This window comes from Balaenoptera physalus (assembly GCF_965194825.1).
Source record: "Balaenoptera physalus genome assembly, chromosome: 18".
Classification (NCBI taxonomy): Eukaryota; Metazoa; Chordata; class Mammalia; order Artiodactyla; family Balaenopteridae; genus Balaenoptera; species Balaenoptera physalus.
The window spans coordinates 26,914,933-26,929,156 of record NC_138899.1 but is presented as its reverse complement, the minus strand read 5'-3'; positions in this window follow the sequence as shown (position 1 = coordinate 26,929,156).

Sequence of the window (14,224 nt, the reverse complement as noted above, 5' to 3'; positions counted from 1 at the left end):
TGATAGCTATGTATCCTTCCTGTGAGCCCTGAACTCAAGGAAGCATCAATTCAGTGCTGGGGAAGTGGAAACATGCTTAGGTCGCACTGTTGGTGAGACTGGGATAGTAATAGATGTTAAGTATAGGTCACAGGTAGAGCTGAGAGAGAGAGAAGCACCGGACGAGATATTGCCATGGCTGAAGCCCCATTTGCAAACACTCTGTGTAGGTGGTTGATGTAAAAGCAGATGATAATTTTGATAAAACTATACCAACTACCAATTGGTAATTCTCAATTCAGTAAAAAAAAGTATTTACTGAGCACCTTCTCTGCTGAAAACTAGGTTGGCAATTATGGGGGAAGAATACAGAAAATGGTCTTTGTGCTCAAAGAACTTATATAGCTAGAGATACAATTAATACATGAACCAGTAAGAATAAGATATAATTAAATGTAAAATTTTTTCTTTTTCTTCTTTTTTTTAATTGAAAGGTAGTTGATTTACAATGCTGTGCCAATCTCTGCTGTACAGCAAAATGACTCAGTGATACACATAGAGACATTCTTTTTTTTCATCTTCTTTTCCATTATGGTTTATCCCAGGAGATTGGATACAGTTCCCTGTGCTATACAGTAGGACCTTGTTGTTGATCCATTCTAAATGTAATAGTTTGTATCTACCAGTCCATCCTTCTCCCTCCCCTCCCCCTTGGCAACCACAAGTCTGATCTTTATGTCTGTGAGTCTGTTTCTGTTTTGTAGATATGTTCATTTGTGTTGTATTTTAGGTTCCACATATAAGTGATATCATATGGTATTTGTCTTTCTCTTTCTGACTTCACTTAGTACGATAATCTCTAGTTACATCCATGTTGCTGCAAATGGCATTATTTCATTCTTTTTTCATGGCTGAGTAATATTCCATGGTACGTATGTACCACATCTTAAAATTGTTTTTTATAGGCCATAAATTCTATGCATTTCAGAGAAAACAAGGAGGGTGGTATTAATTAGGAGTGTACTATAAAGATCTTAATCTGAACTTGGAGGGAAGAGTGAGGCTTGAAGAAGAGTCAGGGGAGAATTCTGTGGGGGAACTAAACAGTCAGGGGCCTGGATTGAAGGGCTCAAGGAGCAAGCAAGGGCGGGGATGGTGGCAGATAAAAACTTTTTTTTTTTAAATAAACCCAAACTTTCCCAGGTTAACATATATGCATCAGAATACTCCTGTCGTAGCGGGGAGCAGAATTACATCCTTTAGCCACCTGACTGTAACATGACGTGAGAGTTAACTTGAAAAATCTTCGGAGAAAGACAGCCACTAGGCAGGGAGGTGATGTAGTTTAACAGGCCATTGAACAAGTTAGGAAACATGAATTTTAGTTTCCATAATGACTCTCTTTTGATATCAAGTTCCTTACCCACTTTGATCTCACATCAGAGGAGTCTATTACTTACTGACGGCTTCTTCTATGCTGGGCCTCAAATACATTATATCATTTTATTCTCATAACAACCCTAGAAGTCCAGTTGTTTTTAAAAATCTGTATTATACAAATGAGGAAACTGAGACTCAGAGAAGTCAAGAAACTTACCCAAGGTACACAGCTAGAGGTGGTAGGGTTGTGATTGAAACCTAAGCCATCTGACTCCCTGATACCAAAATGTCTCAAATAGCCCTGGTTTCAGAGTGTCAGAGTGTTCCAGAGCAGTGCAAGGAAAGCACATATAGGGAGGTTTATGTAAATTCACCTTTTCTAACCCTTGTAGACTTGTTTTTCCATCTCATGATAAGGCATGACTTAAATCCTGACATAGCTGCACATTTCACAAGAGAACTCTTAAAAACTGAAGTATCTGTTTTCAAATGGCACTGAAATTCTAGAGGCCAATGTGTTTTCTAAGAGTGGAAAGTTCTTGGTCCGGTACCCAGGCACTAGAGTCTCCTGCGATGTGCTTCCATGGAAACGGGCCAGGGATGTCCACTGCTACACAGCAGAGGAATGTAGCCTTTGGAGAGGTAGTAGCCTGCAGGACTCAGAATTCTCAGGAAATGATTTCTTCCCTTGTGGGAGCTAAGGCAATCCAGTAAATCCGTGTGCTTGTTAGAGAAGCAGCTGCCGCTAGGCTTGCTGGTAACATTTGCAGTTAAAACCTCCAAATCCCACTCCTGATAGTTCTGACTTTGAAAGCCATGTCTTACAGGGATCTTTGCTGATGTCTCCCCTACGAAACACACTTAATCTTCACTGAAGATCCCTGTAGCCCACAGAGATAAGCCGCCTATGTGGATGCAGAAACCTGTTTTCCCGAAAGGTAGGTGGATTGGGACTGGGGTGTGTTAATCAATTTCTATACATGCAGATCTGCTTGGAAGGTTGGGTAATTCCTAACAACACCACCCTTTATCTCGGATTCACAGAAGGCCATTCATGTTACTTTTTGGGTTTTAAGCCTGGTGTCTGATTGGTTTCCCCAGTGGGGCCATGGTTTGGTTAAGAGCACTGTATTCTTAAGTCAACTGAAAGGCAAACTATTCAGCAACCCAGAAGATGTCAGTGTAGACTGTTGAAACTGCTTTGTGAAATGATGCTGGTTCTTCTGGGGGCGCATTCAGCCAGTTGGGAAGTCACTGCAGCGCTGTCTTTTTCCTTACAGAACTTGGAATTTAGAAGTCTCTGATGTGTGAATGGGGAAAAAAGCACCTGGTAGAAAAAAAATCTCTAAAAACCTATGTCTATTGCACACCCACTTTCCTCAGGATCGTGAAGAGGCTTCTGTAGAAAAGTCAGACTAGAAATAATGATTTGATGTGGTTCCCTCAGCCTGCAAACCCACCATTTTCTATTCCACAATGGAAATCTCCATCAAATAACAACAGTAAGCTAATAATAGAGTTGGCCAACTTTCAGCTTCAGAGTGAAACCCTCTTTAAGTAATTCCCATGCCTCTTGTTAACATTTTTGAGGCCAGGTAAGCAGGCTGCGCATTTGGACTTGGAGATGGAGTTTTCTCTACAGCTTTGGAAACACAGTAGCCTTTCTTCTCTTTATCTCCCCTTCCTTCCTCACAAGTCCTTGCCTTTCACCCTGTCTCTCCTAGAACACCTTTCATTCCATCTTCTTTTTCTCTGTTCTTACCTTTTGGTTTCTTCCTCTCCCCTTCCTTCTTTCTTCCTCTATACACTTTTCCCCTTCCCATTCTCCCGTCATCCTTTCCTCCTCCCTTCTCTCAAAAACAAATGACAAACACACAAATACACTCAAAACCACTGCAATGTACAGTGTAATGGAGAAGCACAATGGCTTCCATTAACTTTGGTTCAGCCTTTTTTCGCTGAGTGCCTTCTGAGCAGGGCAGAGCCCAACCTAATTCCAATAGGCTCTTGCTTTTAGACTGCTCTTCTAAAATTATGTACATAGCAATGGAGTTGGAAACAATTTAAACTATTGTCATAGATCATTATCTCCACACAGTTTTAAGAGCTAACTGGCAGAAGTTACATCGTCATAGATAGAAAACCTAGGTACAGAAAAGTTGATGACTGAAAATCAGACATAAAGCTGTAACAATCAAGTAATCAACAAAACACTGTTCAATTCCTATTATATTTAGGACACTGTAGTAAGCAAGATGGGGGCACACAAACAAACATATCGTTCTCAATTTCAAGTAGCTTATGATCATGTTTGGGCTGACAGGGAACTTATACATGAAAAAACAGCCAGAATTAGCTTGAGCTGATATTCATGGAGCGCTTACTAATTGTCAGTCGTGGTGGTGAGCTCTTTTTATGTGTTCTGTCCTGTAGTCACTAAAACAATTCTGTAATGTATGCTGCATACCATTATGATCTGCATTTTACAGATTAGGAAACTGAGAATTAGAGATTAAGTAACTTGCTCAAGGTCTCACAGGTAGCCGGTGGCAAAGCTGGGATTTGAAGTAGTATAAGTCAGCAAATGTTAAGTACCACATGAATAGGACAAAATGTTCTTGAATTTCCAGGTTCAGACCTGGAAAATCACTGTGTACTTGGGAGGTTACAAAAAGACAGCATCTCAGGATTGGAGCAGACCTTCAAGATCTGAATCTCCCCTTTAATGTCACACTTGGGGAAACTGGAACCGAAAGACAGGGATAACCTGCTGAAGGAGATGGCATGTGAACGGCATGTGTAGGATGAGTGAGGGTTTGGACTGTCTAGACGTATAGAGCAGATGGCATTCCAGGGAAGGAACGGGAATGATGGTCTCCTGACTCATATTCCAATCACTTTGGTATTGTGTTCCTCTCACTAAGAACATTTCCTCAATATCTGGTATGTCTAAAAATGATTCCAGGGAGAGGAGTTTGGGGAAGGAGGAAGAAGAAGAGCTTTTGTAACTGTTATCACCTCCTGGCCTTTGAGCGTTCTTACCCCACTGGGACTCTTGGTCAAAGTTGCCATTGCTCCTGACTATTGGATGAAGTCCCATGGATGTCAAAGGTATAATCAAGGACAGGCAAACAAACTGAAATAAGCTATGGCAGAAAGAGAAATGCAATAGAAAATATGTCAGTGTATAACTTAAAGTTTTGAAGCTGTAAAAGTCAAGCTTGCAGGACGGCCTGCGTGGTCTCTTTACTTTGTATCATCCTCGAACAGAGCACAGTATTATATAGAATGTGTGCTGCAAAACTAGACACGAATAGTTCTGAGGATTAACTTTGAATTTCCTGGATTTGGTGGGCATAAATCAGGGCCTTCATGCTATTTTAACACTTTTTGAAAACAAGGTCCTTCTGAATAAATGGCGAAACTGGGTCAAGAAATGCTTTATTCATTAATAAGTAAAATCTAGAACTTGGAGTAATGCTCCCTAATTATGAAATGGGCAGCTCTCTGTACTGTTTTCTGATTGGCTGACATCAGTTTGAATGCAAAGCTTTATTTCACTGCAGATTCCTGGCATACTTCACACATTAAAATTCTAAGCTGTCTAAGTAGGTGTGAAACTAATTTTGTGTTTATTTTTTAAAACCCACCTATGATCATTTAGGACCATCCACTTCAATTTGGGAGGGCAGCACCCAGTTGTAGGTGGGCCCTGGGAGACAATAAAGGAGAGGATAATTTCTTAAATGCCTTAAACCAGAATATTTATAGCTTCCTGGAATAGTTGTAACTACTTATCCATTTTTCCAGCCACAACTTTTCTTAATAAGAAGGGCTTTGAAAAACCTGCTAAATCTGGGCATAAAAGGAAACAGAAGTTTTCCTAGAGCAGTGGAATTTTTTAAAGTCACATAGTAACCTTATTGATGAAATCAGGAAGAGAGCACTTTCAGATCAGACTTGAGGGAGGTTATTTACAAAACATAGGATTTTCTCAGCACACCAGGCACATTCTAAGAGGTTTCCTGCAACATGAAGACACATACCATCACTGGCTTTTAATCAGGCCAGACTGTCTTACAGACTCTTCTTCAGTGGGGGATGTTAAATGGATGTTAATTACCAGCAACCCAATTCATTCAGAAGCACTAGCAAGACTATTTGCAGAGGTCATTTGGCACTTTAAAAAAGAAAAACAAAACCCAAAAAACTTAGATTCATTAGCAGTTAAATTGAAAAAAAAATAAAGTGTATATTTTGCTCTGCTTGGACTGAATGTATCTCCCTTGAGTTAATCTTCTCATAAAAGCACTTTCTTGGTTATAAATATCTATCCTAATAAAACTGTATTTTAAAATTTAGTGCCTTTTGGGCCACGGACAATCTAATCAAATGTACGCTTTGGAAAAGCCATATTCACACTGACCGTCATTCGTAACACATGGTTTTGTACCTTCAGCCCTGGAGGTTTTAACTGTGTTTTGTTGCAAAGGAGGGCCCCCTAACTCAAATTCTGCTCCTTGGAAGGTCTGTGACCAAGAGTAGCGGTTTTTTTTTTTTTTTCCTTTTCTTTCTCCTAATCCTCCTCTTCCTTTAAAAAATTAACTAAGTACTGAGTAAAATAATTCAGAATGTTGCGAAATGTTGTAGAATAAAGTCTCCCTCTTCAGACTGGTGGCCTTCTCCTCTAGAAGCCCCCATCCCCTCTCAGTTGGCTCCTTTGAGCAGAACACGGATAAGGGAAAGTTTGGGTGTGGTTGAGGCATCAGCTTTGAATGCCAAAGGCACACGTCATAGCTAAGTAGTGAGATCAGTCTTACAGTGAGGACATGCTATTAAATGCAAATTGCTTTTAACTTTCAATATTTACTTTATGCGGAGTATTGCTGAGCATTAAGGAAAATGCAAAAGTGTATAAGACGCAAGATTTTCCTTCAAAAAGTTTCAAGAACAGTAGATGAGATGGTGCATGAACACCGATAACTGAGATAAATGGCTATAAAATAGCATTTTTTAGCATGAGCAAAAAAGCTGTAAGATTTAGGGAGGTTCAGTTCTGGCTAAGGAAATCTTCATAGAATACAGTAAGTTATGTTTTCCTTTATTAAACACCTTTTATGTAGCAGACATTGTGGAATCACTTTACACGTATTATCTTATTTAATCTCACAGTAACTAGATGAGGCAGGTGTTATTATCCTCATGTTGACAAATGAGGAAACTGATGCTTGGCCAATTTATCAATAAGAGATACACTCAAAGTGCATATGTGGCAGGGGTAGGATTTGAATATTTGGACATCCGTATATCTGTCTCCAAAGCCTATAGTCTTAATCACAAACTTAGCTCCCTGTTTTACATCCCGATTTACTAATCCCTCTAGTCTGGATAGTGGTCTGGTTTCTCTTGTCTCTCCCTGAAATATCCTTCCAAGAAGCAACCTGTAAGGGCACCCAACTGAAAGGTCAGATCACTCAGAGCTCAGGGGAGAACAGAGGTAAGGAGAGGGGATTGAGCTGATTCATGGTAGGAGAGAAGAGACGGATGAGGTGGCCTGAGTGGGGGTGACTGATAAAGCCATGAGGATGCTGAATATCAAAGGAACTAAGTGGGAATTTAGACAAATGTATGAGTAACAGAAAGAATATTGGTGGGTAGCTCCCTTATAATGGGGCCTAATCTCCCATTACCCTCCGAGGCCCTTAAAACATATGTCCTTCTTCTCATAACCAAGGAAGAAGCGTTAATGATAATTCAATAGTATTTGGTTAGAGAAGAATTTGTTAATTTAGTTTCTTTGGTGCTTATCTGTGGAAATTAAGGCATCAGTACTATATTCACCCCTTCTCTCTAATCTCTGCTTCCATATATTTTGGTGATTTAAGTCTCCACTTAAATGCCTAGCAGTTAAGGTAACAGAAGTGATGAGGATGATATAAGGAGGGCAATGCTGTTTATCTAAATATCAGGGGGAAAGGGTGGCCACTTAACACACTTCGCTGGGCGGATGTCAGGTTCTCCTCAGATCCTGATATCTGAATGGACCATAGTGGCGCACACCATCCTCAGGGGAATGACCTTGGCTCTGTATCTGTTGGGATGAGGAGATGTAGAAAGCAATTCACTTGGAGTCAATGATCTGCATTTGAACCCTAGCCTTACAATTTACCAGCTGTCCAAACCTGAACATTTTTCATATATAGAATGATAATACTTTATCTAAATTTTAGGGTTGTAACAAAGAGTAGAGGAGATAATGAAAGTGAACGTATTTTGTAAATTGCAAAGTCTGTTCTAGAGGTTCCTACTGGAGTTCTGGCTTCCTAGGTACTTACTCATCCACTCTTCTGGGTTCTAACTAGTAAAGAAGAAATGCTAGGACCAAGAGGGAGATCAACAGTATTGATGGGGGGTCCAATTATTCTCAAAGCTGTCATTCCCAGCTAAAGTTGCATTAAAGTATATGGCATGGACCTGAGGCCAATTGCGGGAACCTAATATGAGCTCTCAAAACTCAACCTTGAGACCCATCTGCAGGCAAGAGTTGGGTTCTGCAAATCAGACTCTGGCCAGTGGCATGAGGGGTCTTTTCCTATCTCTCCAACCCTCGAGAAGGCAGACCCAGGGCCCGGACTCGAATGTTCTTTGCAAGAGAGGAGGAAATGGAGAGGCCACTCGTATCCTCTGTTTGTTCCCTGTGGCTGACAGCCGTGAGAAAGACAGGGTGGAGACTCTTCCTGCTTAAGACAAAGTAGTGCCTCACGCTGGGGAGAGTGAGACCCCCAGTGGGGATACTGGTTCTCTCCTAGACAAGATCAGGGCTTCCAATGCCATCTATTCCAATGTGGTGGCTGTGGCCTCCTCTGGGGACTGCTTCTGGATTTTATTCATTTTGGGGGACGTTGGACTCCGAATCTGATAAAAATTTGTGAATATTCTCTCAGAAAAAAATGCATTAAAATGCAGTTAAGGCTAATATTTTCACATAGTTTCACAAAGTTCATAGATACCATCCATGGACTCTCAATGGAAGTTAAACTTCATATTCCAAGGTTGTGTAAATTTTTAAAAAATGTTTTGTGCATTTTTATTAAATTGGAATCATACATTTTTATTGATAGACTAATATATATATATATTTTGGCCATGCACGGCATGCAGGATCCCAGTTTCCCGACCAGAGATCAAACCTGTGGCCCCTGCAGGGGAAGCGTGGAGTCTTAACCACTGGGCCACCAGGGAAGTCCCTGTATAAATGTTAATTGTTATGATTTTTCCTTATCTTGAAGGAAGACTAGGGCCTACTCTTCAAAATATTATCTGTTTCTCAGAAAATGAAGGTGAAGTAAAAAGTTGTTTGTAAACTAAATTGATTCTTACTGTATCCATTAATTTGAGTTTTTCTTTAATTATTAAGGGGTTTTGTTTTGTTCATCCTAGCAAACTTTGGCCTCCATAAAAGAACGTTAAGTTTATTCACTTAAAAAGTTACTTATTATTATCTTATTTAAGTTGTGAACTGTAATACCTTACTTAGGGAGTAAACAGCTATCCACGTTAGTTAACTGAACATTATAACAGAGATTTATCTGGAAAACAAGTTTTAATCTGAGTCATTAATTTCTTCTTCAAACTGAGAGTTACACAGCAACTAGCTTTATGGAACTTTGGAAGATAATGGTCATCTTCTCCCCTTTGGCCTCCTTCCTTCCTTTTCTACTCTGAACTTCAGCTCTAAACATCCAGAATGCAGCCTCAGGCAATGGCTACAAGTGTGACCCTTAGTGAAACATGTTGAATTGAAGGTAGTCTTATCTACCCCAGCCCACTCTCCATCTGTCAATGTTTCCCCTGAACAGGCTTCTCTACCCCCATCTACCAGGACATCTACCCTGTCAATGTCCTTGCCCATCCAGTTTCCCTCTCAGAATCCATTCACCTGAACTTTGGGAAGCATCATGGCCCACTAAGGCCACTCTTCACCAACAAGAAAACAATCCCCTCATGGCCTACCTCTTCCATATTTCAAGATAGAGAATTCCAGAAGAGGTCCTGGTTTTCGTGTTGAATATGCCAAATGTCCATGCTTAGAAAAAAGAACAGGAAAAAAAAATTTCTTTCCTTCAAAGCAGAATTTAAGGCTCTACCTCTAGAGAAACAGCCTGATTGCCCTTTAAAATTATAACTTATTGGGAGTTCCTGGTGGCCTAATGGTTAGGATTCTGGGCTTTCACTGCTGTCACCCGGGTTCAAATCCCTGGTCGGGGAGCTGAGATCCCACAAGCCGTGTGGCATGGCCAAAACAAAAACAACAACAAAAACAAACAAACAAAACTTAGTAATTCCAGAGGATAAGGTTTTACAAGAAAATAAAAATATGGTCTCAGTTAACACTCCCCATTAAAAATACATTTCTGTGCACATTTTGTGAGTCCATTAAGGAACAGTAAGGTTCATAGATAAATTCTAGGATAAAAATTAGATGTTAAAATATAAATAATGCCTTCCTCTGATGCTTTTTTTGTTTGTTTTTTTGGTGCAGCTTTATTATTCATTTAGATTAAAGACCAGTTTCACTTTGGATTATTTTCCATGTAGAATTCTTGAAATCAAGATAGGTGAGCCGAGACTTCCCTGGTGGCGCAGTGGTTAAGAACCCGCCTGCCAATGCAGGGGACACGGGTTCGAGCCCTGGTCCGGGGAGATCCCACGTGCCGCGGAGCAACTAAGCCCGTGCGCCACAACTACTGAGCCTGTGCTCTAGAGCCCGCGTGCCATAACTACTGCAGCCCGCGTGCCTAGAGCCCGTGCTCCGCAACAAAGAGAAACCACCGCAATGAGAAGCCTGCATACTGCAACGAAGAGCAGCCCCCGCTCACTGCAACTAGAGAAAGCCCATGCACAGCAGCAAAGACCCAACACAGCCAAAAGTAAATAAATAAATTAATTAATTAATTAAAAAAAAAAAAGTGAGCCACTCTGGGATCTAGTTCAGGTTAGTGGCCGCCTCACAGCAGCTGGCTGCACCTCATTTAAATGTCCATCCATCACACTTTTAATGACATCCCATAATATATTTAAGCTGCATAGGTGTTGAAAAAACTCATGAACTCTGAGGAATTTTTAAGGTAATGTATAATCATGTCCAATACTTTACATAAATACAAAATTTACTTTACAAAGTGTTGTCAGCTTTAGAGTCTAAACTAATGACAAACCTTGAAATGATTTTTTTTTTGGCAACAATATAAAACAAATCCGTGTGGTTTAGCTAGTGCTGCTAAATGTTTAGTGAATACTATTTTTATATTCTGGTATTATTTTATTGGTATTTTGCACATATGTTTTTTAAATTAGGTATTTTTTTAGGTTTATTATCAATGTCATTTAGCAGATAAAGTTGATAAATGCAGACTGATAATGAAGAGATTTTTCTGAAGTTGAAAAATCAGAAGTTTTGTGTCCTATCTTTCTAGCTCTGGATCTATAAAATATTTCCTATGAGATCAGAAGACATTCTTCTTTTAGAAAATGGTGACACAGTCTTGATGGAGTAAAGAGTTGATATTAATGAAAATTGATTAATTCAGACTGTGGTTCCTGCACTGGCTTAAATTTATTTGGTAGCGAATCTTCCGGCCACATTGATAAATTTTTTTCTCTTTTTCTTTTTCTCGTTCTGACTCTCCTTATGGGACAACACGTCTAGTTGAAAGATGAAAATTTGAAATAGGCTATGTTTCCTTATGTCTTTGTATCTATCATCCAACTTTGTTTACTTCTTAGATTCTTTTAATATTAGATAACAATAATAAAATAATTATAATTGCCTCATTTCATGTGTTTTATTCTACAAAGATTTTCTAATTCAGCTCTGTGGAGTAGATATTATTTTCGTTTTATAGATAAAGAAACTGAGAATATTTGTCTTTTGCCCATTTTTAATATTGGTTTGTCAATATTTTCTTACTGCTTCACAAGTGTGCTTTATATATCCTGTTATTATATATATGTATATATATGCATATACATACATTTAAAAATTCAAGAAGATAGAGAATATATATATTCTATAAACAAAGAGTATATATCATACACTAGTACAAGGTAAGGAAAAGATATTATAGACTACTTTATTACAATAATTTTGACAACTTATATGACAAGGACAAATTCCTAAAAAATAAGTTTACCAGTACTGACACAACAAGAAACAGAAAAATATGAATAGTCTTATATCTATTAATGTAATCAAATTCATAATTTAAAACTTACCCAGAAGAAAACTACAGGCCCAGAATGTCATCACCAGGGAAATACACATTGATACATTGGACATCATTAAAATTAAGAACTTCTTCTATTTATTAAAAAAAACCATAAAGAAGATATTGTTTGTATATATACACAATATCTTTTATATATACATATTTTTTTATATATCTTTTATGTGTGTATATATATATACACATATGTGTATCTATGTCTATACACACACACACACACACACACACACACACACATTATCTACTCTGTCTCCTCTTACCCTCTCCATCTTTATTTCAGGTGTCTGTTAGCTAAGATATTATTTTTCATTGTTAAGATTTTTAACAATGACATTCTAATATGAAACTATATCTTTTATGCTTTATCTGTATGTTGATCCTAAAGTTGGAAAGTAATGAAGAATATTCATAATATAGCATGTATATATTTTTACCTGAAGAACCAAATAGTAAGATCTGACACACAGAGAAAGAAATAATAACTCTACATTGCTAAATGAATATCAGTGCCAGAGAGATTCTTTGCATTGTTGCTGTTTGTATTTCCTACCGTCAATTACTCAAGATCATTTCTCATTTCAGTTTGCTCCGTGTTTGTATTATAACTTTTTTATTGAGCTCTTTTCCCCCTGAAGTTTTCAGTTGTCTTATTCTTATTGACATAAGAAACATGTTTAATTCATGTCACTAAGAAGTTTAAACTTCTCAGTCATTTGTCTTGAAGTTATTCTAGAAATTCTGACTACTTGGAGTTCTGACTTCCTGTTCTGATTTGGTCTAACTCGTTTCTGGAGTTGCCATAGAAATCCCAGGATTTATTTTTATCACACTGCTGAATTAAGTCTTCTATGTCTTGAAACATATTTCTTTTTTAAGATAGATATCATCTTGGGAACATTTTACACTTTTCTGGAGAACATCTTCAATAGATTTTTTTTTCCAGAAAGGTACATGGAAAGTTAGCTTTTTCAGGCCTTGTATATTGTGGTTGCCTCCAGGTGGACAGGATCAGTCCCCCACTCAAAATTGGTCTAAATGTTGAGACGTGCCATCATACATTCAGCCGGGTGGTGTGAAAAATGATCACTTACATAATGAGGCTTTCTTGGGAGATGGCAGGGCAGGTACCCAAGCCAGTCAGAAGAGGCTTGAGTGAAAGGAGGGACAAGTGGCTTTGGCTTTAATTGTGATTAGAGGTACCATAAAGCTAGAGTAAGCATTTGAACCACTGCCAGTGCCAAGAGAGGAAGTACATGGTCCTTCTTATAAGTTTGCCTAGATGTATGGCACGAAGGAACCAAGAGGGGTGGAGATTGGAAACTGTCAGTGGTACAATGTCAAGAATGGAGTCAGATTCTTATTATATCCTCATACTAAAATAATAGTTCACCTGAATGTACAACATTACATTGAATATCATTTGCCTATAGAACTTTAAATACATTGCTAAATATTCTACTACCCTCTTCTGTTGATGATGAAAAGTCTGTTGACAATTTCTTTGTAGATGAAATCCTTATATTTTCTTCCTGGTTGCTTATTAGATGTATCAGTATTCTTAGACTCCTAAAGCCTCCCTATAAGGTACCAAGGTATAGATATTTTTTCCATTCATTTTGTTTGACATTTGGTGATTCCTTTTAATTTGAACTGAACTTCAGTTCAGTGGAAAAATAAATTTCTTTCAATTTCTTTGATTATATTCTCCCATTTGTTTCCTCTTCTTTTGCTCTGGAGCTCTTATTGGACCAGATTTTATGCCTACTGGATTTATCTGCCATTTCCTTGAACTTTTCTCTTAAATTTTATATCTTTGCTTTTTGTTTTACAATCATAGAAATCGATTTTACTCTATCCTTTATTTTTTATTGGCCCCACTGCACGTCTTGCAGGATCTTAGTTCCCCGACCAGGGATTGAACCCGGGCCACTATAGTGAAAGTGCTGAGTCCTAACTACTGGACCACCAGGGAATTCCCAATTTTACTCTATCCTTTAACCCTTCTATTATTATTTTTTAAAATTTGACAATCTTGTGTAGAAATCACAAGAATTCTTTCAAGTTCTCTGGTTGTTCCTTTTTCATAGGAACCTGTTCTTGTTTTTATGGATGAACTACCTTATAAATCTCTTTAAAGATATTTTATCAGTTACAAGTGTGTTTGGCCCTGAGTAGTAGAAAATCCAACTATGGTAGCTTACTAAACAAAAGGGTTTGTCTCTTGAAGCAGGAGTCTGGGGATAGGCAGCCTGGGGTTGATCCAGCAAAGAGGGTTTCTCCATCTTGGGGCTCTGGCCATCTTTAGCATGTGGACCTCTTTCCTTGTGCTTATCTCTTTATGGTCGTAAGACAGCTCTACTGCACTTTTTTGCATCTTGTCAGGTTCGACAAAAGAAAAAAGATAAAGACAAAAGGCTGAAATGAATTTGTATCTTTTCTATATCTAAAGATAGCTATATATTGAAAAAATCTTTCCTGAAAGTCCTACCTGGTGACTTCTGTTTAAATATCACTATCCAGAATTGGGTCACATGGCAACCATGGACCAGTCATTGGAAGGTGTTTAAAGAGGAGGAGCT